Here is a 14028-nt window from a genome sequence, read left to right as displayed (position 1 = left end):
CCTTTCTTTCTTTCTGAGAAAATGTTAAAGGACACTTTACGTGGTTTTAAAAAAATTTCAAGTAGGCTCCACACCCAGCGTGAGATCAAGGGTCACATGCTCTACCAAATGAGCCAGGCAGGAGCCCCTAAAGGAAACTTTACAGATAAAACAAAATAAAAATAAAAACGATCCATCAGTAAGTATCTCCTGAGTGTCTGCTATCACGGAGTCAAAGTGTGCTGCTAGGCTTGGAGAGCCAGGACTGCCATGTGAAAGCTGGGTGGCCTTCGGCAAGTTACTTAACCAGTTTCGGTTTCTCATCTGTAAAGTGGGGATAATAATAGTAACTGTGTCATGGAGCTGTTTTGAAATGTAAGCAACTTATAACATGCGAAGTGTGTAGAATAATGTCTCGCATCCATAAGCACTTAGTAGCTGTTGGCTCTTCCTCCTGTTATTATTATTGTATTTGGTCAAAGCCCTAAATTAAGCACTAGAGGAGATACTGATGCTTTATACAATATCACTGACACCAAGATGATGTTGTCTTCGACCTGAGAAACCCGTTTCATGGAACCATGTCCACGCTGCCCTTTTATGTTGCTAGCAAGGTTTTCTTTGACCACCAATAACGACAGGTAAATTATCAGGATAAACCAAGCCCTGAGACACCCCCCACCCATGCACCATGGTAGGAAAACCCAGTGCCTTCTCTACACTCTTTTTGCCACAGGTTATATGCAAGCCCTAGCAGAGGGAGAGATGGGGTCTTGCAACCCCCGCAGCTACAGAAAGAGAAAAATGAGGGAGGGTTATTCCTGAAGGGGCTTCCGAAGGGGCATCAATACAGTCAGCGTAAAGGCAACAAAACTGGGCTCATTAAGTGGCATGAACAGCATGGGGAATAGGAACAAAGTGCATGGTGATTACATCTGAGACAAGACTGTAGCACAGCTGCCGGATTCTACTTTGGCTTTGTGGGCATAAAAATTTTTAGTGTCAAAGAGCTGGCACACCAGCACCAACATCATTAATTAATATTGAGTAAGTGTCCAAAGTCTGTTGGGCACTACAGAGCAAGAGCAATTCCTGGCATTAAGATGAAAAGAAGATCAAGAGAAAAGGTCAACATCTTTTCATGTCGATTTCCTCCAGGAAGGTGGGCAGTATGGGAAGCCACTGGATTCACTCAGGGGTATTCTTACAGGGAAATGGAAATAATCATCAAAATGATAATTGCAGCTGCATTTATTGATCTCTTGCCATATTTCAGGTACTGTCCTAGGACTTTATACACACGCAGTGGTTAATTCTTATTCCCCAATGAACAGAGAGAAGAATGGTGCTAACTCTGTTAACCCTCAANACATCTTTTCATGTCGATTTCCTCCAGGAAGGTGGGCAGTATGGGAAGCCACTGGATTCACTCAGGGGTATTCTTACAGGGAAATGGAAATAATCATCAAAATGATAATTGCAGCTGCATTTATTGATCTCTTGCCATATTTCAGGTACTGTCCTAGGACTTTATACACACGCAGTGGTTAATTCTTATTCCCCAATGAACAGAGAGAAGAATGGTGCTAACTCTGTTAACCCTCAATATGTCTCTGGCACTGTGCTAGGTTTTTTTGTTGTTTTTTTTTATATACACTCTCGTTACATCTTTAAATGGTCTTTTCTTTTTGGCTGAAGAAAAGCAAATCCAAAGAGTTTATGTTACTTGCTAAGGTCTCAGCACTAGTCAGTTGCAGATTAGTGTTTCAAACTCTGTTTTGTCTGTCCCCAAAGAGTCATGCTCTTTTTTACCATACTGTATTCTTCTGATAACATTACAGAACAAAGCCCAAAGTTTAAGCAGTAGACACCTGTAGCAGCCATTAATTTTTGTCCAGACAATATCTCCTTTCTCTTGAGAAGGGCTCATTCTAACCACAGGGGAGCTACCATCTTTATTCAGAGCCTACCTTCTTGGCCTCCTCATTAGACCAGGAACCTTCGCATAGATGGCTTTTTTCTTAAGTGAATTCAAGTTGAGTTTCTGACACTTGCAACCTAATGTATTCCAATTCATTCCCTCTGCGATTTTAATGATAGAGCAGGGCGTTAATTCATTCTTGGCATATTACACAGTAAGAGGAAANAATGTATTCCAATTCATTCCCTCTGCGATTTTAATGATAGAGCAGGGCGTTAATTCATTCTTGGCATATTACTCTGTACATGATGCCATTGTAATCAGCTGGATCTCTGTGTGTGAAGGAAACCAGTCTTTTCACTGCCTAGTCACACATTTCCGAGGAAGTATAAGTTGACCTGTAGAATAAGAAAATCTATTGTGCAGTATATCAAGCTGGGATGGAATATTCCTTTTATTTTCATCCAGTGCAGACCAATCAAATGGCTTATCTCTTTTACTCTCAACGAGAGGCATTAACAACAATGGCTTACTCTAATGATAAATAATTAGGGCTGTAGGGGCTGTGTGTTGGGGGGAGAATGTTCTAAAAAGCATGACCTCTTTGAAGCCAAGGAATTACACTGTAGGTAAGATAAGATACACTGATAAGAAAAGACNTTAGGGCTGTAGGGGCTGTGTGTTGGGGGGAGAATGTTCTAAAAAGCATGACCTCTTTGAAGCCAAGGAATTACACTGTAGGTAAGATAAGATACACTGATAAGAAAAGACGAGAACTGGCACCGTTGGTCAAGACGCTCCACAGCTTAGCAATTGGTTGGTTATGTTCCAAATGTCCCTTGGGAAATAGATTGTGTAAAATTCGGACTATTTCCCCTTAGGAATAATGTTCTAAAATAATGTTACTATTTCAGGTATCATTTACAAAAATGATTTAACCCCATAATATCACAAAATGATCCTAAATCCTTAGCCTCCAAAGCCTTCCCCAGTCTGGATCCTGCTCTCCCTTCCAATCTCTCAGCTCTCCTCTTTACTTTGTCCACCAGCTAGATCACCCTGGCCTTCTTTGTGCCTCCAATGCTCTGCTCTGTCACAAGCTTCACAGTCCCTAGTCCTGCCCACAGACCATTCCTTCCTGCCCCAACCCTACCTAGCACCTTCACCATCCCTTAGTCATCCTCCTGGATCCAGCTTAAATGGGACTTGCTCGGAAGGTGTTTTCTGAGCTTTAGACCAAATCTTCCTTCTAAACACCACTGCAGCACCACCTGGCATGTCTTTTGTACTCCTTACTGTACCAGTAGGAATTTATTTAGTGTCTATGTCCTCTTTCGGAGCCTGTGTCCTCATTTGCATGATGGAGTGTGTACCATGTGAGGTTGTTATGATGACAGAAGGAAACAATGCAAGCGAAGGGCATGGCGCATAGTAGGCTTTCCAACCACATCAGCTCCTCCTTTCCTATAAAGGGAATAGAAATATTAGAGGCTGGGTTCAGCCTCGTCCTTTGCTTAGAGATGCATGCCTGAGTTTGCTGCTGGTGCTTTTCTGGCTCCCGGGAGGTGATGAGCAATTGTTGCCCACTTGAGGCTGCTCAGAAAAAGCCCATGAGTGTCTCTTCTGTTCACGGGGGAGTGGACACGTGCACATAGCGGCACACGGTGCCGATGCAAGTCAGCAAGGCCTAGCTTGCTGCTCACATGCAGGACAAGCAGGAAGAACTGTAAACAGCCTCATTAAACCAAAGACATTACAAACAGATGCACACATGTGTGCATGTGCTCACGGATATGATTGACTCACTAGGTCTTGAGTGTTTGGGAAATGGATTGGCCATTGGGTTTTTAAGTAAACCTACAAATAAAACAGGTCATGTTTGGATTTTCCAGGAGAGAAAGAGAGAGAGAGAGAGAGTTCGTGTCTCTATGTGTGTGTGTCTCTGTGTGTCTGTGTGTATGTATGTGTCTGTTTGTTTGTGTGTGTCTAGCAGAGCTGTGAGGTGCCCCAGAATGGGCATTTGGGGAGAACCACCGGGCTAGCCATGCTTGAAATGTACAGATCTTCCTCATTCTTCTTGCTGAGGCATGCAGACCACAGAAGCTGCCAGACTAAATTAGTGGCTCTGTAAACCCAGCCTCTGTGGCTAAACAGCTGGGACAAAAATCTTTGAAGTCTCCTACGTCCTGGCAGGCTTCTCTATAATATTTACGGGAGGGAGGCAACATAGTAAGCCCAGGGGCTTGGAGATCTGGGACGAAGGCCCAGGATGAGGCTGCCACTGGCCAGCTGAGTAATCTTGGGCAAATCTCTTCTCTGAATCTCCTTTCTTTATCTGCAAAAAGTAGTTTTAAAAAATCCTTATCTACCTTATAGGGTGATCGTAAGGAGCCCTGATATAATCAGTGTCTCAGCCCCTGGTGAAGTGATAGGCAAACAACAGGGATTATTTTGCAAATATTGTTCCAGTTTATCTTCCTTACCCTCGAAGGCTTTTGGAAAGCTCTTCAGAGGCTGTGACCTAGTAATCAACTCGTATTTATTTGTTGGGAAGCTTCTGTAAATCAAAGGCATAAAAAGAGACTCAGCTAAGAAAGCATTTCCGCTCACTGGGAGAATAAGTTTCAGGCCCAGGAAGGGGCACTGGGAGGCCGAAGGAAACTTTGAGGCACATTAAGCTCCCCAAACACTCACATCAGCTGAGGCACAATGATTGTTTGAAGTCCCTAAGCCATCCTCCAGCAAATCAGTACCGTTCAGCGGTCAGCAGTTTGCAATTGTTTCCAGGGATTTCTGTCACTTTTATACTTGCAAGTTTCCTCTCGTCTCTGTAAGAATGGAATTTCCATGTAATAACTGAGATGGTCTCCGGTGGAAGTAAAGTCCCCGTTGCAGCTATTGCAAAGAAAGGAAAGCAGATTGACAAAGGGGAGTGAGTGTATGAGCAATGGCAGCTTTTGTCTTGTTACCAAACAGCCTTTTATAGTGGTTCCCACGAATGCTTGTCCGATGCCCCACATGTAAATCTCCAGAGTACTCCCTTAAAATTCACCTGCCTGCCTCCCATACAGGACGCAAGGAATCCAAGAGCAAGCCCAAGATTCTTCAGGTGATTCAATTGCCCAGCTAGGTCTGAAAAAACAAGCAGATGGGAGCTTTCCCTTGGATGTTTAGTGCTCAAAGGACCGTTGGCAACTGCTTGGTGTAATCCGGGTCTTGATCCGCAGGTGTCTGGGGAAGACGGGTGTTTGGCCTTGGTCCAGCCAATGTGCTTAAAATACTGCATTTAACACTTATTTAGAGGAGAGACACCTGGTGTTAAGTGGGGACGACTCCTCGCTGCCTGCCGGGAATCTGCTCGTGCCCCAAACCTGCGGCCTTTGCTCAGCAACCACACAGTTTGTGTGTGTCCATTTATATGAAATGTCCTGAATAGATTTGTCTATACAGACAGGAAGGAGATTTGTGATTGTCTGGGGCTAGGAGTTGGGGCAGTTAGGGATGATGGCTAAGGGAAGTGGGGTTTCTTTTCTTTTTTTTTTTTTTTAAGATTTATTTATTTGAGAGAGAGATAGCGATAGGGAGCACGAACAGGGAGGAGAGGGAGAAGCAGACTCCCGGCTGAGCAGGGAGCCCGATGTGGGGCTCGATCCAAGGACCCTGGGATCCTGACCTGAGCCGAAGGCAGACACTTAACTAACTGAGCCACTCAGGTGCCCTTGGCAGTGGGGTTTCTATCTGGGATAATGAAAATGTTATAAGCTGTGGAAATGGAAACACAGCCCTGTGAATATACTGAAAGCCACTGGAGTAGACACTCCATATGGGTGAATTATATGGTATTGTGAACTACATCTTAAGAAAACTATTTAAAAACAAAACTTTACTCAGAGAAACCAAAACCCCACAGTTAACTGTGTTTCCTGTTCCTTACAAGGCGGTTGAACAACCATCTCTTGATATTGGGGGTCAGGGAGAGGCTCCATTCCAGAGATTCGGTAAATCTCGTGTGGGCTCCAGAATTCTGGGATATTGGGGCAAGTGCCTCTGGTGATTCTGATGTTAGGGAGCGTACACACAGGTATTTGGGAAACTCTATACAATTCTCTATTTCAGAGGCGATTTTTCCCACATCGTCACCGTTCTAGAAAAGTGTTAGTACCCGAATGTGTGTGTGTGTTTTACCATTCCATAAAAATTTATTCATATATGCTTTAATCTGGCTCTAGTATTTTATAGATGGGATCAGTTCCCCTCTGTAACCTGATTTTGGGGTTTAGCTAAGCCAAATCCCAGGGGAAAGAGGGAAAATGCGGATAAAGAACAGGTCACTTTGTAATTAGGAGCTACCTGAGATTGCCTGGCATTGTGGGAACCGTGAGAGCGTTGGCTGTCTGGGTTCAAATTCTGGTCTACCTTTAATAACTGTCGCCTTCTCTCTCTCGGCCTATAGATTTGGAATATTGGTGCTTTGCTCATAGAATGAGTAAACTCTATAATAAATGCATACAACATGGCACAAAATATCTGCTTAGTAAAAAGTAGCAAATATTACTGTTATTTAACTTCTCATTTCATACACGTTACGTGTCCTTATTTGGATTTTAAGCTCCTTTGAGGACAGTCCTTTGATTCCCACACAGTTCCTATTATGGTTTTTTATGAGCAAAACCAAGAGAGTCAAAGAGGAAGGACAGGTTATAGAGGACACCCATGGTCCACTTGTCCAGGCTCTCCTTTTAAGGGTTATCCTGGCACCACCATCCATCTACAAGGTTGTAGAAATGGACTTCCTGGGGCGCAGGGGTGGCTCGGTCAGTTAAGTGTCCGACATTTGATTTTGGCTCAGGTCATGATCTCAGGGTCATGCGATAGAGCCCTGGCATTGGCTCCGTGTTCAGCACAGTCTGTTGAGTTTCTCTCTCCCTCTCCCTCTGCCCCTCCCACCTGTGCTCTCTCTCTCTCTCAAATAAATACATGAAGAAGAAGAAAGAAGAAGAAGAAAGAGGAGGAGGAGGAGGAGGGGGAAGAAGGAAAAAGAAGAGGGCTTCCAGCAGCTCCCATAACAGCGTGATCTCACCCTCACTCCCCTACCCAGACGTAATTGGTTGGACTAAGTGAGGACACCTAATCCAAGCTTGGCCAATAAGTCCCTGTCCTGGGAATTTGTGATTGGGGCCAAGGGATTTCAGCCAGCATCTCCAGGACTCTGGGGAAGAGAATATGCACACCTACAAGACAGGGCAGCTATTTCCTACTAGAAGCATAAAAACAAGGTATGGGTATGAAACAGACACTCGTCTTCCACTGTAGCTGCATGATTTGACATGTAGTCATACAGTGTGATTCTAGGCGACTATTCACAATGCTTCTAAAGAATGTTTATTTTTTATTTTTTAAGTAATTTTTTTAAAGCCTGAGAAAATGTTTTTATTATAATGCCAAGGGAAAAAGGATAAAACAAAATTATGTAGCCCTCACAGGTTAAAAAAATAATAACACATGTGCATAAAATACTGGAAATACATAAAAATGTCAGTAGTGAGAAAGGGGTTCTGAATGACTTTACTTATTTTTTAATCCTTTCTGACTTTTCAGATTAAGTCTATGTAATGGAGGGCAAAAGCCAATGTAAATTTTCTTCCCCCTTTTCTTTAAAAAATTAAGCTTTTCTGGCCTCATTTCCATCAGAATCCTAGCTTTTTTGATATCTGATAAGCTAATTTGCACATAGGTGTTAATAATTTGTTAGCTCTTTAAGGGTGTTATGGAAAATGGGCTTCCAGAGGCAAGATGACTTCATACAGCTGTTCTCAACCACTGATTCCTTCCAGAACTAGGCTAAGCAGTTCTACCTCTAAAGCCAAATATCAACAGTGATTTCCCAGTTTGTAGGAGAAAACATAATAGAATTTTCTAAAATTAAGTTTTTCTCCCATAAAGTTTCCCTTAATGTCTGCTACCAATCTCTCAACTAGAATCTTGCAGAGTGAACATTAGAATTACTGAGGAGCTTTAAAATATGCAAATACCATTGCTCCATCTTTCAGAGATTCTGATTTAATTGGTCTTTTGTGGGGTCCAGATAGCTATAGCTTTAAAACCTTTTTAGGTGATTCTAATCTTCAGGCAGGATTGGGAACCGCTAATTGAATACCTAGTTGAATACAAAATTCTATATTCAATTATTTCGTTGTCTAAAGCTTAATATATCCCTATTTGTTAGGATTTCAGAAGGAGCTTCATGATTTTCAAATGCCCTACTAATTGAATGAATTGGAAACTCAGGCTGGAACCCACCTCCTGAACAGTGCCTTTCCGGGTGGTGAAAGACTCTTTGGAGACATCGCCCTCCTGTGGCAGCACTTGGTAACTGCTTAGCCAGACATGGGTTCACCCTTCTTTCCCGTTGATTTGTTTCTCTAGGAACAGGCCCAAATGCTGCTCCTGAGCCTTGCTTGGCAGAGCCTCCAGTTGGGTCTGCATTTCTTTCAACCAATGACCGGCTGGGCGTGGGCCTGCCCTTTGAAAGCTCCCCTGAGTTAGATATGTTAGCCCCTTCCTGACAGGTCAGCAACAGACTTGGAACCATACAACTTGGGACAGAGTTTCCAGACTGGTCCTTAGTTGTAGGGATTAGCAGTTGGGGAGGAAAGTTGCAGGGTTGCTTTCTGCTGAGCTGAGCTAGAATTATTCCTGTAACTTTATAGAAAAAAAAAATCACATCAACAGTTGTAGGGTATGGGAAAGAGGAGAAATGTAAATATTTAGCAAACAGAACTCTTTAGAATATTCAGTTTAGTTCTTTCACTAGTGTGGGCTGGAAATTAGAGGTAGGTGGGGTATGTTGCAGGGAGGGGACAGTTGAGGAGAGGAAGTGTTGCCAGCATGGACAGGGACAATGTACCAGACTACACACCTGGGTCCTGGAGCTAGCATGTGGGGGAAGACTAATTTGCATGAAGAAAACTTTATTGCACCTCAGAGCCACCTGAGAAGCTTGTCCAGAAGGCTACTGTGAAGGCCCATTCCACCAGTTATAACTCAATTGGCCTAGGGATCTAAGGGGATTTTGAGAAGCAATAGAGGGTTCCAGGCGTGGGCTACAATAGTACTTCCTCACTGAGTCCTTACAACAATCCTCCGAGCTAGATGGTACTGCTCCCATTTTACAGATGAGGACACTGAGGCTCAGGGAGGTGGCGTTAGGTGCCTGAAGCTTCATAGCTGGGCAGGGATGACACCAGGACTGCACTACCAGGTTGGGGGTGGGAGGGAGTAGATCACAGGACCAAGTCCCAAGAACAAGTCAAATCCTTAACTCCTGCACCCGGTGCCTAAAGCCTACAGAGCAGGACCGACAGCAGGACAGACCTGCATGCCACATCCAAAGACCTCCTTGAGGACGTTCCATTCTCCTTGAGGAAAGGCCCTAGAGTCTGAGATGATGCCAAACCCATGCTGGTGGTGAAGAAAGGGCTGGGGGTAAGGTGGAGACGGGGTGAGGGAAACAGAGGTTGGGCTTCGGAAGACGAGGCAGGGCCCCCAAACCAGGCGGTCACTACAGAAAGCACAGGCGAGGCAGAGCGCTGGAGAACTGGGGGGATGGGGGACCGGGGTCTCCTCCGCGTCCTCCCGCAGCCCTTTCTCCTGGAGCTCCCTTCTTTCTTCTGGATCTTTTCATGTCCTTTCTTCTCCCACATCCTTTCTTCCCGTTTCTTCTCTTCCCCCGCAGGGGAGGAGTTTTATCTTCCCTCACAGATCAAAGGCAGGTCCGCACAGCATGTTACACTCTCCTCACAGGATGTAAAGGAGAACAATCAATCGTTTAAGTAAAGAAAAACATCAAAATCGGCTGCAGTCAAAACCCACACCTGTCTTCCTTCCCGCGGTGCGCAGGCCTGGGCCCCAAGCCTCTAAGCCCGCGCCCTCCCCACAGAGCTGAGCTCATCGGGCCGCTAAGAGCGGCCTGCAATTCCCTGCGGCAACAGCACTTACCAGCGTCTCATGTTTAATGCAAGCGAGCTTCTGAGACGGAAGAGCTTTCAAGATACAGCTTAAGATACATAAATGCTGCCCTTTGCAGAGCAAACACAGGTATACAAAGCCGATGTGGGTTTTCCTATTTTACAGTAATTGTGTTCTCATCTGTACAGACTGAAACAAACCAGTTTTGTCAGAAGAACGGAAAATCCATATCCACAGGCCTCCCTGGCCTGGAGACGCCGAGGTTGTCTCCCAGAAGTTGTAAAATGAAGAAATGCAGAAATAAGGTCATAAAAGTTATAGTTGATTGTAAATGGTTATCATTAGCGAGTTAATATTTTTAACACAAAAGACATGAGGCAATAGAATTGTTCTAGTTACAAACTAATTACAGGATTTGTAGAGAGTAATAATTCAGGGCGCCAGAGGTAATGGGATACAGGTGTAAACCTGTATTTTGAAAAACTTCTTTTGATTCTGTCAGTATATGATTCCTTTGGAAACAACCTAAGTCTCAAATTGAAATCTTTTGGGCGGCCATGTTCCCACTAATAATATTGGTGACAGCGGAGGTTTCTGTGCTGTGAACATGGACATGAACTCTTAGCTCTGAATAAATTCTACCACTCGCTCCACTGTGTCGCCCATTCGGAATAGTTCTGTTAGTATATCAACGTCCTGTAGCCTGTTGTAAGAATGCTCAGGTTGGAAGGGCTTTTCAAATACCATGCAATTAGTCCAACAGCCTTTCTTAGGCTATTTGGACCCCAAAGCACCATGCCGAGTCAATGCATTGCTGCAGAACTCAATTTTTTAAAGGGCTCTGGTGCTCCTTGAAGAAACTCTGATTCCGGGATTGAGGCAGGAAGTGGGTGAGATGAGCTTGAAGCATCTTGCAGTGTCAGGAAGTAAGGACTTGTTTCAAAACAGACAGAAACCATTTCCTTGATGGGGATTGTCAAAGGGGCACAGGAGCCCAGTGAAAGAGCTCCCAATGACTAGACTGGAATAATTTGAGCAACAAAACTAATGAAGCAGTATTGGACTATAACCCAACGTATAAAATAAATATCCGTGAGTCAATATTGACATAAATGATTGAACAAATAGGGGTGCCTGGGTGGCTCAGTTGGTTAAGTGTCTGACTCTTGGTTTTGGCTCAGGTCATGATCTCAGAGTCCTGAGTGGTGGGGATTCTCTGCCTCTTTCTCTCCCTCTGCCCCCCCCCACTTGTGTGCATACAGGCACTCTCTCTCTCAAAAATAAACAAATAAATAAAATATTTTCTAAATAAGTAAATAAATTGAATAAATGATTGAACAAATAAATGGGAGGGTGGATACAAATTTTCCTTAGAGAAGAATTCCGAATAATTTATGTAGCCTCTCCAGCCTCAAGAAGATTTCTTAAGTGTGGGTTATGAGGGCACCCAGCTGGCTCAGTCAGAGGAGCACGTGACTCTTGTTCTCGGGGTTGTGAGTTTGAGCGCCATGTTGGGGGTAGAGTTTACTTAAAAAAAAAGTGTGGGCTACGCACTTGCTTCCAAAGAGGACAGTATGGAAAGGGGTGGGGCATAACTTTATTGGGAACAGAGTCAAACAAAGATAAAATAGAACATTCAGTCCGGTCAAATGTATGGACTTGGATGTACTTACCTGAATTTGGATTGAGTGTGTTAGTTCACCCAGCCGAAAGTGGCCCAAGGGGTTTTCTCAGTTGATTCAATGAAATGTATTCTCATTAGTGACCTACATTCAATGAGTTGAGATGCCTAGTTTCCTGGTGTCATGTAGAAAATGAATCCAAAGACTTAAGGAGATAGGGATGTGGATTTACGTGGGGCACAAATTCCCAACCATATCTCCTGATGGGGTCCAGGTGGCATTATCTTCATTAAAGTATTAAGAAAGATTATTAATGAGGGAAGCATCAGCATCCTGAAGAGTTCTGTGGAGACTATCGTCCCTAGGCTGGAGTTGATAATGGAAGATACTGCCACTGAGATGGGTCCTGTCAGGAAGAAAGAAACTATGTCACAGGCATTTCAGTAGAGGAAATTTAATATGGGAATTAGTCACGGTAAGGTTAGGGGGGCTGAACAAGGAAAAAGGGTCATTCACTGAGTTCACCCATTAATACTAACCCAGGAAGCAGGAACCAGGGGCTGAGACAGCGAAGGGAAGAGGCAGTGGTTATAGGCTTGGTAGCGTGGAGGAAGGCTCTAGAAAGCTGAGGCTTGGGCCTCCAAGGGGGGAGCTGCCATGCTGCGTCTGGAGGAGCTTAAAGCATACAGGAGCTGAACCCAGTGCTGCGGTGACAGGTCAGGAACAGCAAGCAAACTCAAAGACAGAAGTTCCTCCTCCCCTCCTCCTGTTTCTCCTCCTCCCTGTAGAAACTCCTATCGACAAAACCTAGTAGAAAACCAGCGGGTAAAGGAGAAATCTAGTTTGTGGGATCCCAGCGCAGCATCATAAAACAGTATAGAAGAGTAGATTTGGAACTGGGGGACAAGAGCTTGATAACCTGCACGGAACTTGCCTTATCAACCACTACTTCGAAAAGCAAACCTCTCAAAGAGAGGCACTTTCTTGAAATTCCATCCTCTTGTCGTAGCCAGACAGGATTTTAGTAAACATTGGTTGAGCTTCATGGATGATGTTACTATAATCCTGGGACCAACAATCTATTTTGGACCTCAGACCTCAACATTTACGAACGTAGCACTTGATTATAGTGTTTTATGTATCTAGCTAAAAATATTTTTTNATATATATATAGCAGAGTCTGAGAAACTTGCAAAGTCTTTCTAAAGATAATCCAGACACCAGTAGAAAAACTCAGCATTTACATCTGTCCAACATCTTTCTTAACCAAAAAAGGCCACTAGTGAGGTTCTCTGTTCTAAGGACTTAACGGCATTAGCTGAATGCGTGGTCACAGAACTTACTGGAGGAAAGACCAAAATACAATATGCTTGTATCAGAAAGTATAGCAGTGGCATACGCTATGAAGACAAAGAACTTTTTTCATAATGGCCTCAAAATGGTCTTGATAGTGAAATGCTCAGCCCAGAATTATTTGTCAAATTAATTACACTTACCTTGTCTTTTTTCTTTCTATTGAAATAAAAATGATAATAAATGAGCAACACTACTTGGCAAGATATATATCAGCTTTTTCTTTGAAATACCCAACTCAATGAATATCAATTATATTATATGCTATACATGAAAACACTCCAACCTTTAAGAACCATGCAAAATTACTTTTATTTCAATGTCAAATTCCAAAGAAAAACACTTAGAAATTGCTATGCACATTTGCGTTTATGGCTCTTATTATTTTTAGGATGTGCTTTTGAACCCAACTTCCAATGAGTCATGTGCTCTTTCCAACAGTATTTTCAGGGAAAGGTTTACTTGTAGCTGCATCACATTGGATCATTTTAGGGATAATGCAACTCTTTATAAAACGGAACCTGTTTATCGTCAAGGAGTCCAAAGGTACATGGACTTTTGGGTTAATATTTATATCCTAAAAGTACATGTTTTCTCCTCAATTTCCATTTCTGTGGTAGCCCACCACCAATTAAACTTAAGAAAAGATGATCTATTGTCTAATAATTTCTAAAACAGAATGGAAATAAAGATTGCAGGACACTGTAATAATTGAAACAGCCAAACAAAGATTTTAGAACCATAAAATGCTCTGTGACTTGCTACATTCAACAATGTAGAGCTACAGGATAAAAAGATTTAAGAAGGAAGGCATATTTTAAACATGGAAGAATAATGTTTAAGGAACGGCTAATTTGTTTCCCCCTAGAAATCTTCAGTACATGGTTCTCTGGGGAAGTCTAATCAATTAAAACCCAACATGCTATTCCATTTGTGAGTGGCATGAGAAATACATTTCTCGTGTTATTACATAAATGAATCTCATCTTCAGGGCTTTGAAATATAACTTCATCCAGACTATAGTGAATTTGTATGCCATCTCATCCGTCTGCATTACAGTGAAATTGATTTTATGATTCCTTACTCATAAATTATAGGCCCGAGGCAGTAACAGGCTTGGAGATGCCTTTCCTTTGTCTTCTCTATTCTCACGGGCTGGGCGTGTCATCTGCTTTTTTTTTTTTT

This window comes from Ailuropoda melanoleuca, chromosome 6 (assembly GCF_002007445.2).
Source record: "Ailuropoda melanoleuca isolate Jingjing chromosome 6, ASM200744v2, whole genome shotgun sequence".
NCBI lineage: Eukaryota > Metazoa > Chordata > Mammalia > Carnivora > Ursidae > Ailuropoda > Ailuropoda melanoleuca.
The sequence above is the reverse complement of the archived record's forward strand: the minus strand, read 5'-3'. Positions refer to the sequence as shown.